Source organism: Cibotium barometz, chromosome 8 (assembly GCF_041138505.1).
Source record: "Cibotium barometz isolate CiBa-2024 chromosome 8, ASM4113850v1, whole genome shotgun sequence".
Lineage (NCBI taxonomy): Eukaryota > Viridiplantae > Streptophyta > Polypodiopsida > Cyatheales > Cibotiaceae > Cibotium > Cibotium barometz.
The window spans coordinates 40,021,708-40,041,379 of record NC_141053.1 but is presented as its reverse complement, the minus strand read 5'-3'; positions in this window follow the sequence as shown (position 1 = coordinate 40,041,379).

The following is a 19,672-nucleotide window of genomic DNA, read 5'->3' as shown; positions in this document are numbered from 1 at the left end:
TACAGTAGGATTTACCACTAAGCTCTCCGGCTTAGCCTTCTATCCTAACCCAGCCTAAGTTTATGTACACTACATATGTCGGATCCGATACTAACAACAACCAAGCTCATCTGGAGTGAGATACTACTCACTATTGCCATGTAAAACCTTATTAAATCCTAGAAATGCTCCACTCATTTTCCAGGGGTCATACGACTTATAGGGTTTACACGCACATGAACTTGTAAGCAAAATAGCCTGTCATGCAATATTACAATTGCTTAGTAGGAAAGTAATATATTTCTCAAATTCATATGGTAGCAACTAACATGTGCTCACAATCGCACACTTATGTTGAACATAGGCAAGACTACACTTGCAAAATGCTATAGGGCGTCCCCCATGCATGAAACTGTCCAACCAAACTAGTCTTACTGCTAACCTCTAGATTTAGATCACTCCGGAACTAAATCACTCTGTTAGCACTAGTACACCATCATGGTCTTGCTACCTAGAGCTTCTCCGAACTCTGTAACTGGGTTTTATCCCAACTCATGGCTATATTTGTAATTTTCAAAGTTCAAATTTTATCTTGCACACTTTATCACTACGGACAAGTGTACATACAGACCTGCCAAAGAGTCAAGTTACATGCACAAGCCTTGGCGTCCCATTCCACCAAGACTACAATCGATTCCGTGAGAATTGATGTCCCATACCATCAAATTACCACCAAACCAATTGATGTGACATATAAAAAGGCTCTTTCCCCCCTCGAAAGATCACCACAAACTCTCGAGCAGTGGGATGTCGACGCATGGCAATAAAAAGAAGAGAAAACCATGCTTAGTAAGTTTAAGAACAGTTCTCTTCGATCAACTCTATAAGGGCATTGAGCATTACATCTCAAGATTATACCCCTTCAGATTTGTTTGTCACTACAAAACAAACACAAATTTGTCCGAACAAAACTTTAACTCTAGCAAGACAACGCTCGCAAAAGTGAAAATTGAAATCTGGCGAGGCTACGCTCCCAGAGTCTAACACTAGTCATGTCTAGAGAGTACGTTGCTAATGGGGTCATGTGATCAAGGCTACTAGCAGGTAATCGACAAACGCGACCTCAATCCCAGCTATCTTAAATGCCATTGACCAATTTTAGAAGTCATGACCATGGCAAGACTGCGCTTGCAAAAGTGTCTCTACGGACTACATTTGTTCGTCACAATGGACCACATCCAAGTAGACATTTTTCATTGGGTCTAAGCACATTGGAGCCACGAACTTCTTCTTGTGAACTTTCAACAAGAACAATGTGTCTGATCTGCTCTCATATTACTTTGTGGTAAACCACATGGTTAAACCACTAACAGAGAGAATTTATATCATGTATTTATGTATTGTCAACGAATACTTCTCAAACTATGCGAGAACATTACCATCGATTTCCCTCTTGCCACCTTAAAAAAAATTCTAGTGCACTACGGCACAATGTGGGTATGAGTGCACTTACGACGTGACACCAACATGTGCACGCCATGACATGACGTGTGTGCAAGACTGTCAATGGTTCAGCAGACATGGGCACGCTACGGCACCCTTAGACGTACATGCACCGCACGAGCAAGTGCGTTATGCCACAAATGGCCAGGGTGCACTACGACACGACTGTGCCACACTTCTCCCAAAGATATAACTCCAAGTGTTGGTGGGGGGTTAGTGTGCTATGGCACATATATTCGTCTACTACACCATGAATGCAAAGCATGTGCACTACGGCACGAATCATTTCGAGGTGCTACGGTCATAGACGTGTTCACTAGGCACAACGGCCATAGAACGGCGTCTCGAAGAACTCGGCACTACGGCCGTGGGATTTGTCTCTCTCTTAGCACGCGACGCTACGGCCGTGTGAGGTGGGTCTCTTTCGTGGAAAATAGGCACTACGGCCACACGGCGCGACGGTCGTGTTGGGTTTGTTTTGCGGGGTGTGCCGTTGTTTTGGGTGTTATTTTTATTTTTTTTAAAAAATAAAATAAAATAAATAATAAAAAAATAACGGGCCGGGCTGGCCCTCGCCGCTTCGGGCGTGGTTGCCCGCCCGTGGGGAGCGTTCTTAGGGCCGAGTTTCTGGCCGCCCGTTGTTGCCAGTTGTACGCTGAGCATGCCCATATATGGTATTAAGGGCTGGCCGCCCGTTATTTTCATTATTCATAAAAATGAATGATGAAAATATATTTTAAAAAATGGTGTTTTAACCCTTTTCTTTTTTTTTTCTTTTTGTTTTTTTGTTTTTTTTTTCTTGCAACGTTTTCTGGGCTGGTGGCTGGCCGCCGCCGCTTCTGGCTGGCCGGCGTTGTGGCTGCTTGGCCGCCCCGCTGGCTGGCGGGTGCGCCGCCTGGCTGGGTGGCCGCCGCCTGGCTGGCCTGGCCGGCCACCGGGGCTGGCCGCCCAAGGCTGGCCGTGGCCCTGGCCGCCCGCTGGGCTGGCGCCCGCCTGGCCGGGCCTCAGCAGGCCCATTCCGCGTGCCCGCCGTTACACGCCCAGCACAGTCAATTCGCCCGCTCGCCATTTACCCGCCGAACAACTTCAGCGAAGTTCTGCAGCAGCCGACGTGTGCGTCTTCATCTCTTCCAATGCAAAGGTCTATTGGCCTTTGACTGTTCGCTTTGGACGAGCAAGCCCGTAGTTACAATGGTGGGGCTGGTCTTCGCCCGCCCCCCTTCGAACGGCGCACCTTCGATCTTCGCCCCACCTCAATTTCGTGGGGTTTGTCTGCGCAGTGCGCCCCCCCCATTTCTACACAGGTTTCAATTCTTTCTCAACCATTCAACAGCAGCAACACACAGTCTAGCGTTTCCAAGGCAAGCCCCCCCCCTTTGAGGTACGGGGCTGCTGTTTGATTTCCCCCACACTCAACGCCATTCACAGACAGCGGGGCTGTACCGCCCTTTCCACACAGAAAACGAAATTTTTTTTTTTAATTCTTTTGCACACAAGGTTCAACGCAGCAAAATACACAAATTGCTTACTTGATTTTCCTTGCTGTGTGTGATGGGGAGAGAGAGAGAGATAGAGTTCTTTCCTTGCATTCTTCCATGGCTGCCTCCCTCCACACCCTCCATTCGAGATAAGGATAAGGAGATTGTGGATGAAAACCATCGAGTGGGCTCCGGTCCCCCGTTCACGCGCGGACTCTCACGATTCCCTCGCACCACGCTCTGATACCAATGTTACATTCCTGTAACGCCGCTACGGGCATTACCACAAGAGGGGACGGCCTCTGGCTCACCACCTAGCCATAGAGGAAGAATGAGGATTGCCCCTCATCCCCCAGGCTATATAGTGTGTGGCCTGCCGTCCACACTAGCCTGGCCGCCCATGACTCCGCATGGGCGTCCTCTCCCACTGAACCCCGGATATAGCCATCCGGTCTGCCGTCGGTCACAGGCGTTACAGCCTACGTGACACTTAGGTAGTGGATTGGTGGTTCTATCACCTTAATTGAAGGGATTTGGCAGCATCCGTGTGTGGTAGGGTTGCAAGCGGTAGCCATTGTTGGCTTGTGGAACCGTTCGTCTCGTTGACCGTGCCAAGAAGGAAAGTACCATCATAGAACTTTTAGACGATCCAAAACATTCTTGTCCACCGAAGCTTCAATTTCCAGGATGTGGACCCATGTGAGACTGAAATAAGAGGACTGGATCTTCTTCCTTGAACATCTCAAACTTGGAGTGGCCGTCGATCCATTTCTTCCTTCTTTTCTGAATGATTGTGTGGTGACATAGAAACTCTTGAAGCGATCTTCATCCAGTGCAAGGAGTTGGCCAGGCAATGCTGAAGGGACTCTTCTAGGCTTAACTTTTTCACAATGGCAATGCGGAGACTTGGCACTAGGAATTCCATTAGTACAACTACTACATCGGTGCCATAAACTAGTTTGAATGGGGTCATTCTGGTCGAAATCTTGTAGGTTGTGTGGAATGCCCATAAAGCTGAATAAAGCTTTTCATCCCCATCATTCTGACCAACTTTGTGGATCTTCTTGAGGATTTTGTTGGTGGATTCAGCTTGACCATTGGCTTGTGGATAGTACACTGTGGAGCGTTTATGAATGATGAGATGTTGGGTGACTAGTTCTTCGATGACATCATTGACAAAGTGCTTGCCTTGGTCACTAATCAACTCAATCGAGCATCCGAAATGAGTGATTATCATCTCGTACAGGAATTTGGCAATTGATTGTGTTGTGTTATCCCAAAGAGCACAGGCTTCTACCCATTTGGTGTTGTAGTCTGTTGCTATACGAGTATATACTTATTGTGACCGATAAAACGGGTTGGGGGATTAAATGGGCCAACAAAGTTGAGGCCCCATTTTCGGAATGGCTCTAGGGGAAGGATTGGGTTGTGTGGCATCCTGTCTCCATCAGTTGGTTGTCCAAGACATTGGCATACATCACATTGTTTGGCCCATTTGTATGCATCACCAAGTACTGTTGGCCCACCAGAGACCTGCTTGGAGGCTTTTCCTCCTGGTGATTTCTCCGGTGAAGTGTCCTCCACTGATTCCTTGGTGAGCTTCTCTGATGAGGATAGCTTCCTGCTCATGTGGTGGGATACACCTCTAGAGGATTTGGTCGATCCCTTTCTTGTATAGCTGGTCGGCTATGACTTGGAAGTGCCAGCTCTGTGGTGGGATACACCTCCACCAGAGGATTTGGTCGATCCCTTCCTTGGTGAGCTTCTCTGATGAGGATAGCTTCCTGCTCATGTGGTGGGATACACCTCCAGAGGATTTGGTCGATCCCTTTCTTGTATAGCTGGCCGGCTATGACTTGGAAGTGCCAGCTCTGTGGATTGCAATCCGCTTCGTTGATCTCTAGAAAGTTTATCCTCCATCAAACCTATGACAACAAATGCTAGCATTTCATCATACCATGTCGGGGGAATGGGGATGACTGTGTCAGTTGAGGTCATCTGCTACTCTGGTTGGGGCTTCTCAAAACTCAAGCAAGGATAAATAATCTGTCACTATATGATTGGCGCCTAGAGTGTGTACTATTGTGAACTCAAATTCTTAGAGTATTGGTATCCAACTAGCTAGCTTTCCTGCTAGACTCTGCTTATCTACTACCAAATACAGCAAGGCAGAGTGATCCACATGAAAGGTAAATTTATTACCCAATTGGTAGTGCCGAAACTTGGTTACTGAGTAAATCATGCCAAGGGCTTCTATATGTGTGGTTAAGTAGTTCCACTGAGCCTTAGAGAGCCTTTGACTGGCATAGTAGACAAGCCGAAACCATTTCTTCTCCGCCTCTTGCATCAGCACCCACGCTGCCAATTGCACTTGGTCAATATCTATACATTATCTGGACTACATCAACCTCAAACAAGCTGATCAAACTAGCATTCTGTTGGAGATACTCCTCCTCCTCATCGAGGTCTAGCCCTTCTAGCATGTTGACTCCTTTAGCTATTTTCGACTAGGCTGGCTTCTCCACCTTCTACCTATTGGGGGCGACATAGATCTTTATTTTCTTCTTTCCATGCCGGATAATAATCATATATGCATCCCAATCTTGCTTGATCCATGCTTTTTGGCAGATATCCAGGGTCTGTTGAGCAACATTGGATAAGTGCCTTTGATATCTTCCATCCGAAGCACCACAACTGCTATCTGGAAATTGTATCTGGATACCTCTAGTGTGAGCTCCCAGATCAATTTGAGTGGCTACACTTGCCACTGATCCGCCATTTGGACAGCAAATGGTGCCTGTTCCCATCTACTCAATCCAAGCATGCTACATGTTGTATCTGATAGGATATTGACTCCGAAACCGCCATAATCCAGCAAAACTTCTCCTATATCCACTCCAGCCAACTTGACCTAGATCATTGGGATGGCTTCATCATAAATGGGGGATTCCCTTGGTGGGGTACCTACCTTTTCAATATTAAAGGCTTTCAATGCCGTTGCAAGGGTGGCATCTCCTCTCCCTGAGGTTTCAAGCGATTAATCAGCTGTTGTGCTGCTCCCTGAAACTTGGCACCAATCTACTATTCCACTGACATGTGTATTGGCTACCACTTCAGATCTTCCCATAGATCATATGGCTAGTGTTCTACTTCTGTGAGCCTTCTTGGGTAATCCACCTACTTTTGTGCTTCCACACATTCTTCTGGCCCTGGTGTCTCTACACCTTTCATTGGCTGTTGCATCTTGATTGGCGAATCCACTTTGCCTTCTTTTCCTTCCGAGCTCATCTTTTAAAAACTGAGTTTTGATTTCGACCGATAGATTAGCCTCTACTTTTTCGAGTGCTTTTTTTGGAGCGCCTCTTTGGCCTGCTGCTCCTCCACCCAAGCAGATACTTCTGCCCGGACTTTGTGTTGTTCCTACCAGGTGAGTCCTTTTTGCTTCCCCTTCTTATCTGAGGTCGGTTCTTGCACCACCTCCAAAGCCTTGGGTTGCATGGATCTGATCACACCGCCAATGGTGGTGATGATTCGGCTGCCTATGTGGTCGGCCGGGGTATTTCTTGCTCATCCAAAGCTTGGATTTCCATCGCGTTCACTGTAGGTTAACCGGGTACGGATGCCTGTGCTCCCCTCTAATTTTGCTTTATGTTTTTCCATAGCTCACACTCCGACTTCCGATGGCCGATGGCCGATGGCCATGGCAATAAAAGCATGTAAAGACAGGCCTTGGGAAACCAGTGACATCCCGGGGAGGAAAGTTTTCACAGGGGCAGAATTGGGGTCTGCAGAATTGGTCGGGCATAGCCATGGTTTGGATGGGTTGGACTGCGGCGCGGGCACCACTAGAGGCTGGATTACCAATTGTGGAGGGGCTCTCCTTCCATTGTAGCAGCAGCAGCAGGCTTTAGTTGTATGTGTGGCCGTCCTGCAGTCCTGCAAATGGTGCACCAAAGTTCATTCAAGCCACATTCATCGGCTCCATGTCCATAATTGCAACACTTCACACACCAAATGTCTAATCGGATGGTAGGAGTGGGCTTTGCACCTTCAGTGGTGGCCAACTAAGCCAATTCCTTGGCTGTCTCCCTACCTTCTTGCTCTTGGACCTAGTGTTGTGATCTTCCTCCTCCTCCTCCGATTCCTCACTCGCTGTGAAATCATCAGAATCATTCTCCTCGTCCGAAGATCTGGATGAGCACTTCTTGGACTTCCTTTTACTCTTGGACTTTTCCTTGTTTTTGCCCAGGCCTACTAATATCCGCTCTGCTCTGAGAGCTGAGTCTACAAGCTACTCTATGGTGATGGTAGCCAGGTCAACACCAACAACGGAGCGTTCGAGTTTCTTGCTAAGGCCCTTCATGAAGTAAGAGTTGAGAATTTCCTCCGCAGGACGATTAGCTACATCTAGCCTGTGGTGGATGAGTTCTCAAAACTTTACAGCATAATCTTCTACTACCATTCTCCTCTAGTTCATTCTGCATGGTTCATTCTGCACAACTTATCCAGCACATGCACGGATGTTTTTTCTTCTCTAAAGTGTTCAAGGAATGCATCCCAGATGGCATCATAAGTGGGGAAATGGCCATACTCATACACTGAGCAACCCAAAGAGCAGCACTCTTCTAGAGTGTGGGAACAAAGGCAACCTTTTTGAGTTGTTCATCTCAACCAAGCCAGGTACATTGACACGCTAGGTGGTGTCAAACATCAGGATGTGAGCATCTATATCATCCAAGGATTTTGTGAAAATTTTAAGGTACTTTATGTTGATGAGACTGGTCGGTGCAGCATGTTAAGGTAGCAGAGGAGATGGGGCTGTGAGCGGGGGTGGTGGTGGTGGTGGTGGTGGTGGTGGTGGTGGTGGTGGTGGTGGAGACGGGGCTACGAGCGGGGGTGGTGGTGGTGGTGGTGATGGTGCAGACGGGGCTGCGACGAGCACGGGGGGGGGGGGGGGGGTGGTGGTGGTGGTGGTGGTGGTGGAGGTGGTATAAACAGTGGTGGTGAGGTCGGGGTAGTAGGGGTGAGTGGTTCTTCTTCTCAGTGGGATGCGGGTTGTTTTGGTTCAGATTCGTTGGGTTGGTCTTCAGGATTGGCGAACAAGAATTGCCGAGCTTAGTTGCGCTCTGCAAGTAGCGACTTTCACATGCTGACATGGGGGACGTGTTTGAAAACAAGTGGAAGAGATTCAAACACTACGACAATCAGGCACAGCAAGCAAAATGATAATAACAAGAAGTAGCAAGAAGCATCGTGGTGGTCACCAAAGTGTTGATGGGGGAATATGATCACTTATTCCTGTTGCAAAACCTACTAAGATTCACTAGTTATGCACATAGCATACACCACACAAATATAGATCTAATCGTAAAAACAAACACAGCACACAGATCACTAAAAAACACTACTGGGCTGACCGCTTAATAAATAGTGTAGAAACATGATACCTTAACAGATAACTTTAACAATCATAATGTATGAAACAGAACAAAAATACACAGAGATGTAACAGGAAGATGAATGTACAAGAGAGAGAGAACAAAAAGAACGGTCTTGCTTATATTAATCCAAAATAGAAAGTGATACAATCGGCAGCCCACCTTTTGCAAGGCCCCCTTCTGCCTCCCCTCCATATTTCCCCTCTCCCCTCACTCACCCCTTGTGCCTCCCCATGCCTCCCCTCTCCCTCTCCCTTTGCCCTCTCCCCTCACTTGCCCTTTGCACCTTCGTCTTCCCTCCCTTGTTGTTGCCACCGTCATTGCCTCTCCTGTCCCTCTCCCCTTGTGCCTTTGTCTTACCTCACTCTCCCCTCGCACCTCCCTTGTTGCCATCAACCCGCCTACTCTCCTCGTGGTATTTTTATTATATATATATATATATATATATATATATATATATATATATATATATTGAAATGATTTACTTGTTATAATTTCATACACATTTAATTTTTTATATTTCTATTGCTAAAATATAAATATCTTTAAATATTTATAACTATGTTGCTCATAAATATAAGGTGTATAATTTAGCATATTTTAAAAATTATATTATATTTTAGCTTTTTTATATTTTTGTTTTTAAAAATATTTTATTTTTTAAAATTTGATGTATATAATTAATTTGTTATATTTATGTCTAATAAATGTTATAATATAAATATATTTAAAATTATAAATATATTATTCATAAATATTAGTTGTATAATCAAACATATAAAAAATGATATTGTGTTTTTTTAAATTTATGTTTTTTTGTTAAAATTTGATGTACATAATTAATTTATTATATTTGTGTTTATTTAGACAATACGCTATTTCTAGATGGCTAGCATCATTGATACAATTGGATGGTTGTGAGATGATCTAGAAAAAGTCGAGGTAAAAATAGTATTATTTGATCTTATCATTGTACATTTCAAGAACTATTTTTAAATAAATATTTATTGTACTTGTTTTTAGGAACTTGTGCACAATGATGAAGTGATTTGTTTTACTTGCCGATAGGAATTTGTGCATAATGATAAAGTGTCCATTATGTTTACAGGAAGGAAGGTTGGGTGTGGACACATAACACACACATCCACAAGTCAAACTATGCACTCTCGACCTATTTCGGAAGGCAATGTGGGAGTTATGGTCAAGAAATGTATGGAGCAAGACATTTTGTTGTCATATCCAATTGAGGAGGGTGACATGCATATGTTGCATGACGCCGTGAACTCATTTGTGATATGGGAAAAGGTTAACTTGGTAAGTATACTTTGTTAGTGTCACTTTTATAATTTGTGTAGTTTGTTTTAACTACTAACTGGAAGCAAACGGGTTAAAGGAGATGCGAGTACGATACATACATATTGGGTAGACACTCACACACACATCTGGAAGTCCTTACTCAACAATCATAAAAGGCCCCTGCAATCAAGACAACCAACAAGAGAGAGAAAGATAGTGATGAGGATTACATAGTGAAAGTGCCAGCAACATCCAAAAAGTGAGGTAGACAAAGGAAAGAAGATGACAGTGACAATGACTACACAGAGATGATCGACAAGAGGCTAAAAGGCAGAGGAAAAGGGAAAGCAATACAAGCGGAGGTAGAAGGAAAATCAAAAGCCAGCAAGGGTGCCACTCAAATAGTGGTGAGTGAGGATGATCAAGAATGAAGATGTGTAGTGAGATGCTTTTGTTATCAACTATGATAGTGAACTGCATGTTGACATGCTACAAGAGGTCTTGGATAGACTGATAGTATGGCATGCTCTCTATTATAAATCAAAAAGCCTCTAGCTAAAGATAATTTAATCTTATCATCTTTTTTAGATTTAAAAAAAACACGCCTACTCCATTGAGTTCACTTTATCATTTGGTGTTGAATCCTCCCATCCGTTGGGTCAATGTATGGTACGCAAAACTATATGATGAGTTTTTCTTCCATGGTTACGTGCGCACAAAAGGAACATTCATATATTCTATCGTAGCTCCTTTGCTTCTTCCGACACATGAAATAATGAAAAGCAACAAAGGTCTGGTGGGATGAGATATGGTGAGAAAACATCAAGAGTTTGAGGATTAAATTAAAGGTACAGAGTGGGAGTTCTTATCTCGAAAACTGTTTCACATCTAGGATGGCAACCACCGCTTCCGCACTTGGATGGAAGAAATCAAAAGAGATATAGTGTTGTTATATGTTTCTAGTACCGTGCATAGAGTATAGCTTTGCATATTGAAATAGTTTAAATGCAGCATTCACACATGGCAGTTCAAGACATCCATTTGTCGAGGAGGCTACCCTATTGGATGTTTCCACACATGATGAAGTAGAGGTGTTGTCGATGATCGCTCGACTTAATAAGTGATTTTTCTAAGCTATATCTCGATAGACTAAAATGTATGTAGCTTCATTACTAAAACATAGCATTAAAACTAGCACCATTAATGAGAATGGATATGTGCATTCCATGGTGATAGATGATATACATGATTTGTGCACTAGGATGTGCTAACAAAGACATGTTGCTTTGTTGGGCTTCACTAGATGACAGGAAGTGGGTGGATGGAGAAACATATGGAGAAGGAGTCTCATGGCAGTTCGGTGACCCTGGTATAACTATGCCTTACTGGTTATCTCACAAATTGTTTTGGAATATCATACTTATAGGATGACTACCAAGCCAAGCTACATGAAACTCTCCAGCATAAGGATTTTTTGGATCCTGACACCTTTCAAAATAAGTGGAGAGAGGCGTTTTACAAAAAGTTAATGCAAGGTGTTGAAAAGCAACTAGGAGACCTACCACCATGATGGCAGATCCAATTAATGGCAAAGATTTCTTCAAGTTTGTATCTTCTCCTTGTTTATTTACCATGCTTGTATGACCACAAAGCAGCATGTAGCATGTGCTATTTGTGTAGTTTGCTCTAGTGCAAGTGAATTGGGATGACAAGCCGAAAGGCTTGATAGAGGACAAGGTGTACTCTATTGCATGCTCTACACTAGGGCCGATAGATAAGTGTCATATAGTGTACCTACTGAAAGGATGCAAACAAGGACAAAGGGTCATGCATCATATGCCTCTTGGGTGGTAAGTGCAATTACCAAAGTAGTGATGATGATCTTGGAAATCATGCCAACCTAGGAATGGTACTGACTTTTTCCATTTTGGACAACACCCGTAGGTTCTTGAAAAGAGAGGTGCTATGGAGCCAAATTTTAGAACAAAGCACCTCTACAATCCGGAATAGACAGATGACCTACAAAAGGAAATCGCCCAACACACTCTCTGTCACCATACTCGAAACAAAAAGGAAGTACTTCAATATCACGTTCAATGAGCTAATCGAGAGAGTAAAGTCTTCCTTCACAATTGACAAAGCATGGATTGAAGTAATCATCCAGAGATGCGTACTCAGGTACTTTCTTGTTGACCAAGCTTTTGACACCTTGTTATAGCACTGTATAGCCTACAATTTGTAAACTCTTTATGTTATATATGCAGGTGGATTAGAGCATGCACTTTAGCTTAAGAAATCAAGGTGATTCCCCCAATCATCAAGTCTTGGATGGATAAGTCCTCATGACACAATGTACACAAATTTTCAGGCCAATGATTTTTGCAAGGAGGATGTATTTCTTACTTGCCCTTGGTGGTTGGACTTCCCTCGTGGAAAGTATCCTACAAAAGAGCAAGTAGGACTTCTACTACAAGAAAAGAAAATGATAGTCAACCAAGATTCCAAAGTAAGTAAGCGTGTTTTAAGAAAGGATGAATGATGTTGGATTCACTCAATGTAAAAATACACAACCATTAGTTTTATTTCATAGGGAAGAAGAATGAGAATCCCTCAGGAAAAGCAAACTAGTATACGTAGCAATGAGGATTCACCGCTTCATCAACAATGAATCATGCAGTCCTCCTTGTTCTCAATACAAAGCTGACACGGTGCTTACTATGCACATTGTAATTGCAAGAAAACCTCCAACATACAAGTAGCAATAAGTAAAAGTAATGGAGTGTTGTGTGTGGTTTGAAGATTGCAAGTGCACGCATGGATGCAAAAAGACAACATGCAATACACAATAAAAAAAAAAACCTAAGGTACACTTTGTTGATGATGCTTGATTCACAATTCTCAAACAATGTGATATAATGTAAACTGCTATGATGATGAGCAGGGTGCGCCTACTCCAATAGTAGAGGAGTATAGTGAGAGCAATATGACAATGACAAGCCTCCTGTTCCCACGAAAAAAGTAAGTGTAAATGTAACATTGACCGTTAACAAGAAGTCTCATGGATGGTGACATATTTTTATGTTCGACAGAGTAGGACAACAGAGCTAGTGGTCCTAGTGGGCAGCTCAAATTGATACTGAAACCGAAATCAAAAGGTATTGTGTAATGGTAATTTTGTCTTCTACAACATATGAGGTGCACAAGAAACATATTGTATGAATCACAAAATATTTAAAGGAACCATGACGTGAATAGAGTTGACAACCCTTGGTAAATTCTTTCTTATGGTCGTAGATTCGAGACATAGCTGCTAAATTAACAGAGGATAGTGGAACCATGAACTTTTAGCATATTTATAGGAGTGTTGGGGTCACTTTACCAATGAGAAACAGGGTATCTCATGGGAGGAGAAAGGCATCCGGTGGCATGTGACTTGATCATGGGCAAGACTTCCCACTAGAGGTGATGTGTATGGAATGAGGGCTAGATGAAAGATTGCAACAATCAACACAATCCAGAGGATGAGGAGTACTTGTTTGACATTGCTACTAGCAGAGTATTGTGTGACAATGGGACATTAGTTAGCATAGGCAGTATGTATAGTGCAGTTCATTTGTCCAACATTTCTATGTAAAGGGATTGCATGCATACCATAAGGTGCAAGACCGAGGACCGAGGCTGGAACGATATGCGGTGCACATGTAAGTTTAATTGTCTTTGTGGTTGGCGGAATTTAAGAAGCAATGTATGGTTAGCATGTGTAGTTATTTTTGTTTGTTCAGAGGTTGTTTACATGCATGAACGCTTGTGATGACGACTTTCATGAGAGTAGTTATTGCACCACAGTATGACGCTCCACAATTTGACCATATTTTTTATGGTTGTGAAGAAAGTGAATGGATATGAGACAACGACAAGAAGCCATGGAGAGGTAAGATAAATTTCTAAAATGGACTCCATTCATAAGTCCCAACATACATATGTTTGAGGCATATTTTTAATTGTTTATATGTGTAGGAGGCTTGCACCGCACTCGACAGACATGGGAACACATTGGATTCCATGACAAGACTGGGGGTGTTATCCTTGACTTGTTTGCTGGAGTAGGTGATTTGGCCAAGGTATGCAAACATGTTGGGAGAAATGTTGTTTGTGTTGAGCTCGATGTTAAAGTGGTTGCACATGCCTTGTTGCCACTTGCTCAGTTGTAAAAATCCTCTGATAGAGAAATATACAAAATTTTTTGTGAACTATTTTATAGTAGTTAAATGGGTGCTTATGAGAGAGGGAGCCATCTAATTATATGTATTTTCAGCACGATGTGGGTTTGTGAAAGGTTGTGAAGAAGGAATAAGAATGTAATATCTGTGTAACAAGAGATATAAAGAGAACGGAGGGGTGGAAAGGAATGTTGAGTGTGGTGAGATAACATGGGAGAGAGAGGGAGGGAGGGAGGGAGGGAGAAGGAAATATTAAGAGAGAGGGATAGAGAATGATAGAGAGATAGAGAGAGATAGACCGAGGATGTACAGTGGTGGCAGGGGGGAGAGAAAGGAACAAGGATAGATAGAGGAGGAGTGAGCATAAGTAGAGAGAGAGCGGGAGAGAGAGACACGACATGGGGCGAGAGAGAGAGAGAGAGAGAGAGAGAGAGAGAGAGAGAGAGAGAGAGAGAGAGAGAGAGAGAGAGAGAGAGAACAGAGGTGTGGAAAGGAATGCTGAGTGGTTAGCAAACATGTGAGAGAAAGAGAGAGGGAGACAAGGAGGGAAAAGGAGAGATAGAGAGAGAGGGATAGAGAACAATATAGAGGGAGAGAGATAGACCAAGGATGCATGGTGGTAGGGAGAGTGAAAGGGATAGAGGGGGATAGACAAAGGGGGGGAGAGCATGTGTGTGTGTGTGTGTGTGTGTGTGTGTGTGTGTGTGGAAGGGGAGAGAGAGAGAGAGAGAGAGAGAGAGAGAGAGAGAGAGAGAGAGAGTGGTTGGGTGGGCTGGGCTAGGCAGAGAGAGGGTTGGGGAGAGCATGTGTGTGTGTGTGTGTGTGTGTGTGTGTGTGTGTGTGGAAGGGGAGAGAGAGAGAGAGAGAGAGAGAGAGAGAGAGAGTGTGTGTGTGTGTGTGTGTGTGTGTGTGTGTGTGTGGAAGGGGAGAGAGAGAGAGAGAGAGAGAGAGAGAGAGAGAGTGGTTGGGTGGGCTGGGCTAGGCAGAGAGAGGGTTGGGGAGGGGAGGTTGAGGGGAATGAAATTGTATAGAGAGAACAAAGAGGGAAGGGTTGAGGAAAAGATACCACTTTTACAAAGATGGATTTTTCTAAAATGTAAAGGAGCTTGTCCTTTTTAAGATAATGAAAGTTATCAATTAAATTTTTAGGAAAATAACCATGCCTCATCATTTAATTGAGCAAGTGTATAATGACGTTAAGAGGCATTACACAAATCTCAACCTGCACCCTTCTAAGGAGAAGGAAATAATTTGGCTGAAATTGTTCATAATTGGGATGACACTATGGATGAGTATTTCTATATAGCTAGCTACAATGAGCGTAGCAAAATGGCACTAGCTCATTTAAAGATTATGGGTGTGATGCATCTAGTAATCATGCCTCATTGTATAATTGAGCAAGTGTATCATGACATTAAAGAGGAATTATACAAATCTCAACCTACACCCTTCTAAGGAGAAGGAAAGAATTTGGCTGAAATTGTTTGTAATTGGGTTGATGCTATGGATTTGTATTTCTATATAGCTAGTTACAATGAGCATAGAAAAATGGAAAGAGCTCATTTAAATATTATGAGTGTTGTGCATCTAGTGGAAGAACCACGTCGAAGCGGACCCTCTAAATTAGGACCAAATGGGATGACTTAAAGACATACTTGTTTTGGAGGTATTATCCTCTTGGCTATGAAGAAGATAGAATGAATGAGTTTTAGAACTTTCTCAGTAAGGGAAGACTGTCACATCATACCATCAAGCTGACACAAATCTCATGCGCTTTGCCCCTCCTATGAATGATACAACCCATCTTAACACATTTATTAGGAAGCTGGATCGGATATATGTTGGTTAATCCATAGTTGAAGCTGTTCGCATGGTAGAAGATTTTACCAAGGCTTTTCCAAGGGAGAACTACTAGGAGGCTACCGCGAGTTGCCCCAAAGGAAAATCAAACCCCAAAGAGATACTCACCCCAAAGAAAATCAAAATTTATCAACCTGGGATTTTTAGAATATGGGACCAAGGAGAGAAGACTCTCAAGTATCAAAATGGAATTAGTTCATTTAAATATTAGGAGTGTGGTGTGTCTAGGTGGAAGAACCACATCGACGCGAACCATCTGAATCAAGACTAGTTAAGATGGGATGACTTAGAGATATACTTGTTTTTGAGCTATTATGCTTCTGGCTAATGAAGAAGATAGAATGAATGAGTTTTAGAACTTTCTCGCGGGAAGGGAAGATTGCCGAAGCATACCATCAAGCTTACACAAATCTTATATGCTTTGCCCCTCCTATGGCTGATATGATCCATCTTAACAGATTTATTAGGAATCTAGATGTGCTAATGGCTATATGTTGGTTGAAAATGCTAGCTAGATTCCATAGTTGAAGTTGTTTACATGGCAAAAGATTTTGCTAAGGTTTTTTCGAGGGAGATCTATCAATCAAGGAGGCTACTATTAGCTACCCCAAAGAGAGAGGGAAATCAAAATTTTTCTAAACCTAAGAAAAGTAGAAGCCATGGCCTAACCCGGGGTTTTGATAATATGGGACTAAGTAGAGAAGACTCTCAGGTATCAAACAGATAGATCTTTGCAATAGTAGCTACAAAAATGTTCCAACAACCTAAGCATGTTGTGAGTGAATGTCCCAATGTAGCTATCATGCCTTATCTGACTCAAAGTGTTATGGGACTATGATATCAAAGCCCTATAAAACATTGGTGCAAAGTAATCTAAGACCGGTTCCACCTGTTCAGAGTTACCAAAAGACCACAATCCCAGAATTGAACAAATCCAAGAAGGAACTTTCCATCTCAATTAGTTGCCTCAAAAACCATCACTGTCATGCTGACCTAGAAGATTTAAAAAATGGGAAAATTCATGTTGCCAATTGAACATCAAGGCCATTGAAGAAAAGGGGAAAATTCATGTTGCCATTGAGCATCAAGGCCAAAATTGGTAATTTTCTATTATTCAAACACCTACAAGCTATCAAGGTAATCGATTTGAGCTTTTAATTGATTCTGAAAGTACACATTCTTTAATTTTTCTTGGTTTCATGTAAAAGTTAAAATTAGATCACAGACAAGGTAACCAATGCAAGTCAAATTGGCTAGTGGGAATTTCTCCTCACATGCCATGAGATGGACAATCTCCAATTCTCCCTAGACAAAAACTTGACCAAATGCAAATTCAGAGTTCTGCCATCATTAGGAGTGTATAATGGAATTCTCGGTATAAATTAGCTTACTCATAGTCAAACAAATATACATTGCCACCCATAAAGGGACCATCTCTTTTCTGGATCTTCATAACAACAAGGTCCAAGGGATCGAAGTAATAGGGTCTCCAACTTTACAACTTGTAAAGCCATTCAGGTTGTTGAAGGGGCTTCAAAAGAAGGACGTAATTTATGTCGTAAAACTTAACTCTATTTGGGAAGGAACTAGGCTCCTATGAACCTGAATTCTAAGTGAATATTTTGATATATTTCTTGAAGAGTTGACAAAAATGCCACCAATTCGAGAAGTGGATTGTGATGACTAGAACTCTTATTTAATGCACAACCGATTACAAAGGTTACAAAATGGTTGTTCTTCCCGAAGTAATTGAGCTTAAGGAGCAATTAAATAAACTCTTAGAGTAGAAATTTATTCAACCAAGTGTGCACCAATTCTCTTTTAGAAGAAGAAAGATGGAACCTTAAGGCTATGAATTAATTATAGGGGTTTAAATCAGCTCAATTATCATATCAGAACCAAGGAATAGGACAAACCGAAGGTACGTTTAACACAAGATATGGAAATTCTAAATTTATGATGATGCCCTTTGGTCTACAAATTCTCCTATAACTTTCAATCGATTAATGCAAGAGATTTTTAGAGATGACAATTTTCTTCTAGTATTCTTTGATGACATCTTGGTTTATTCCAAGAATGATGTTGATCATGAGAAGCATGTCCAAAAAGTCTTAAACGTCCTAAGGAAGCATAAACTATTTGCAAAGAAGAGTAAATGTACATTTTTCATAGAGCGTATTAAATATTTGAAGTTTGTTATGTTTAAAGATGGAAGCTGACCCTGCTAAGGTGCAAGCTATTATATAATGGCTAGAACCTAAGACTATAAAGGAAGTTCAAGGTTTTCTTAGTCTAATAGGATGGTACTAGATATTTATCCAAAGACATGCCAATATCACTTCACCCCTAACAACTCTTCTTAAAAAGGATGTGCCATTTAAGTGGACCCCTGTGTGCCAGAGTGCATTTGATAAGTTGAAGACTATAAGCATATAGCACAGAGGAAAGATAGATAGCAAAATAAAGTGCAATAGATAGAGAATGGAGATAATTTAAAATTCTGAGACAGGTACAATGTGATGGTATTGTCCACCCGTTCCGCTCTCAAGTAGAGCTTAGGTGGTGATCTAGATAGAGTCTATCGTCAAGCCCCAACTAACGCTTAAACCCCTGACCACCATCATATCAATGTCATAATAATGACCCCATGAGCATCTAAGCTAGGGTTCCAAAGACACATGCACCAATGGCTTCTCCTCATAATAGGGGCCTTTATAATTGTGCACCAAACATAGATGTGACATAAATGCTGAGAAGCATGCATTGATTATATAATAACACCTCTCCTCAATGTCTGCCTAAAGACAGATTATGTTCTTGGCCCAGCACCAAGTTGCGATGAAGATGCCAAGTGAGTTGATCCTTTCCAAGAGACTTGGTGAAGATGTCGTTGGTTCTGGTCTATAGAATAGTACTCCAGCTCCACTACCTCATCCTCAATTAGCTCTTGCATATAATAATACTAAATCTCAATGTGCTTCATTCGAGCATGAAACACAAGGTTCTTGGCAACTTTGGTTGTTACATTGTAAGGTTATAGCCCCACAATAATTTGAACTCCCATGTCTACTAAAATCTTCCTCAGCCATACTGCTTCACAAGTAGTAAACAAGCTACCTTGTACTCAGATTATGTAGAAGAAAGTTCCATTGTAGGCTGCTTCTCGTTCAAGAGAAAGCACCAAAACTAAGTGAAAAATAATATCCAAAAAATTTGAGTTCCTAGAATCACAATCTCCTGCCCAATCTGAGTCACACTAATCCGTAAGAGTGTCATAGCTTAATGACCAAACCATTATTTAAATGCAAGTGGTGTGGTAGGATGGGGCGGAGGGGAAAGGAACACCAGTTGCATTTAAATGCAAGTGGTGTGGTAGGAACACCACTTGCATTTAAATGCAAGTGGTGTGGTAGGATGGGGCGGAGTGGAAAGGTCCACTTTTAAGTTTTCTTGTTATACACTAATGGATTTTGATATCTCTAACAGCTACCAAGATTTATTAAATGCAAGTGGTGTGGTGGGATCCAAGAAAAAAATAAGTAAAGAATGCACCTCTAGAAACAAGAGCACAAGTAAAGTTGGGGGTGAAGAGGAGACCCAGGCTGAGAATGAGGCAAATGAGTAGGTTTAGCCGGATGTGGAAGGACCCAATATTGAGGGTTTAGGTGAGCAAGGTGAGTCAGCTGATAGACAGAAGGAAAGAGAAAAATTGAGCATGAGGCAAATGAGCAGGTTTAGCCAGATGTGTAAGGACCTAATATTGAGGGTTTAGGTGAGCAAGGTGAGTCAGGTGATAGATAGAAGGAAAGAGAAAAGCTTCATCCCCGAATATTAGGGAGGGAAATCCAACTTAGCCTCTTGCAAGGTGTGTTAAATTAATTTCGTATATTAAGCACAT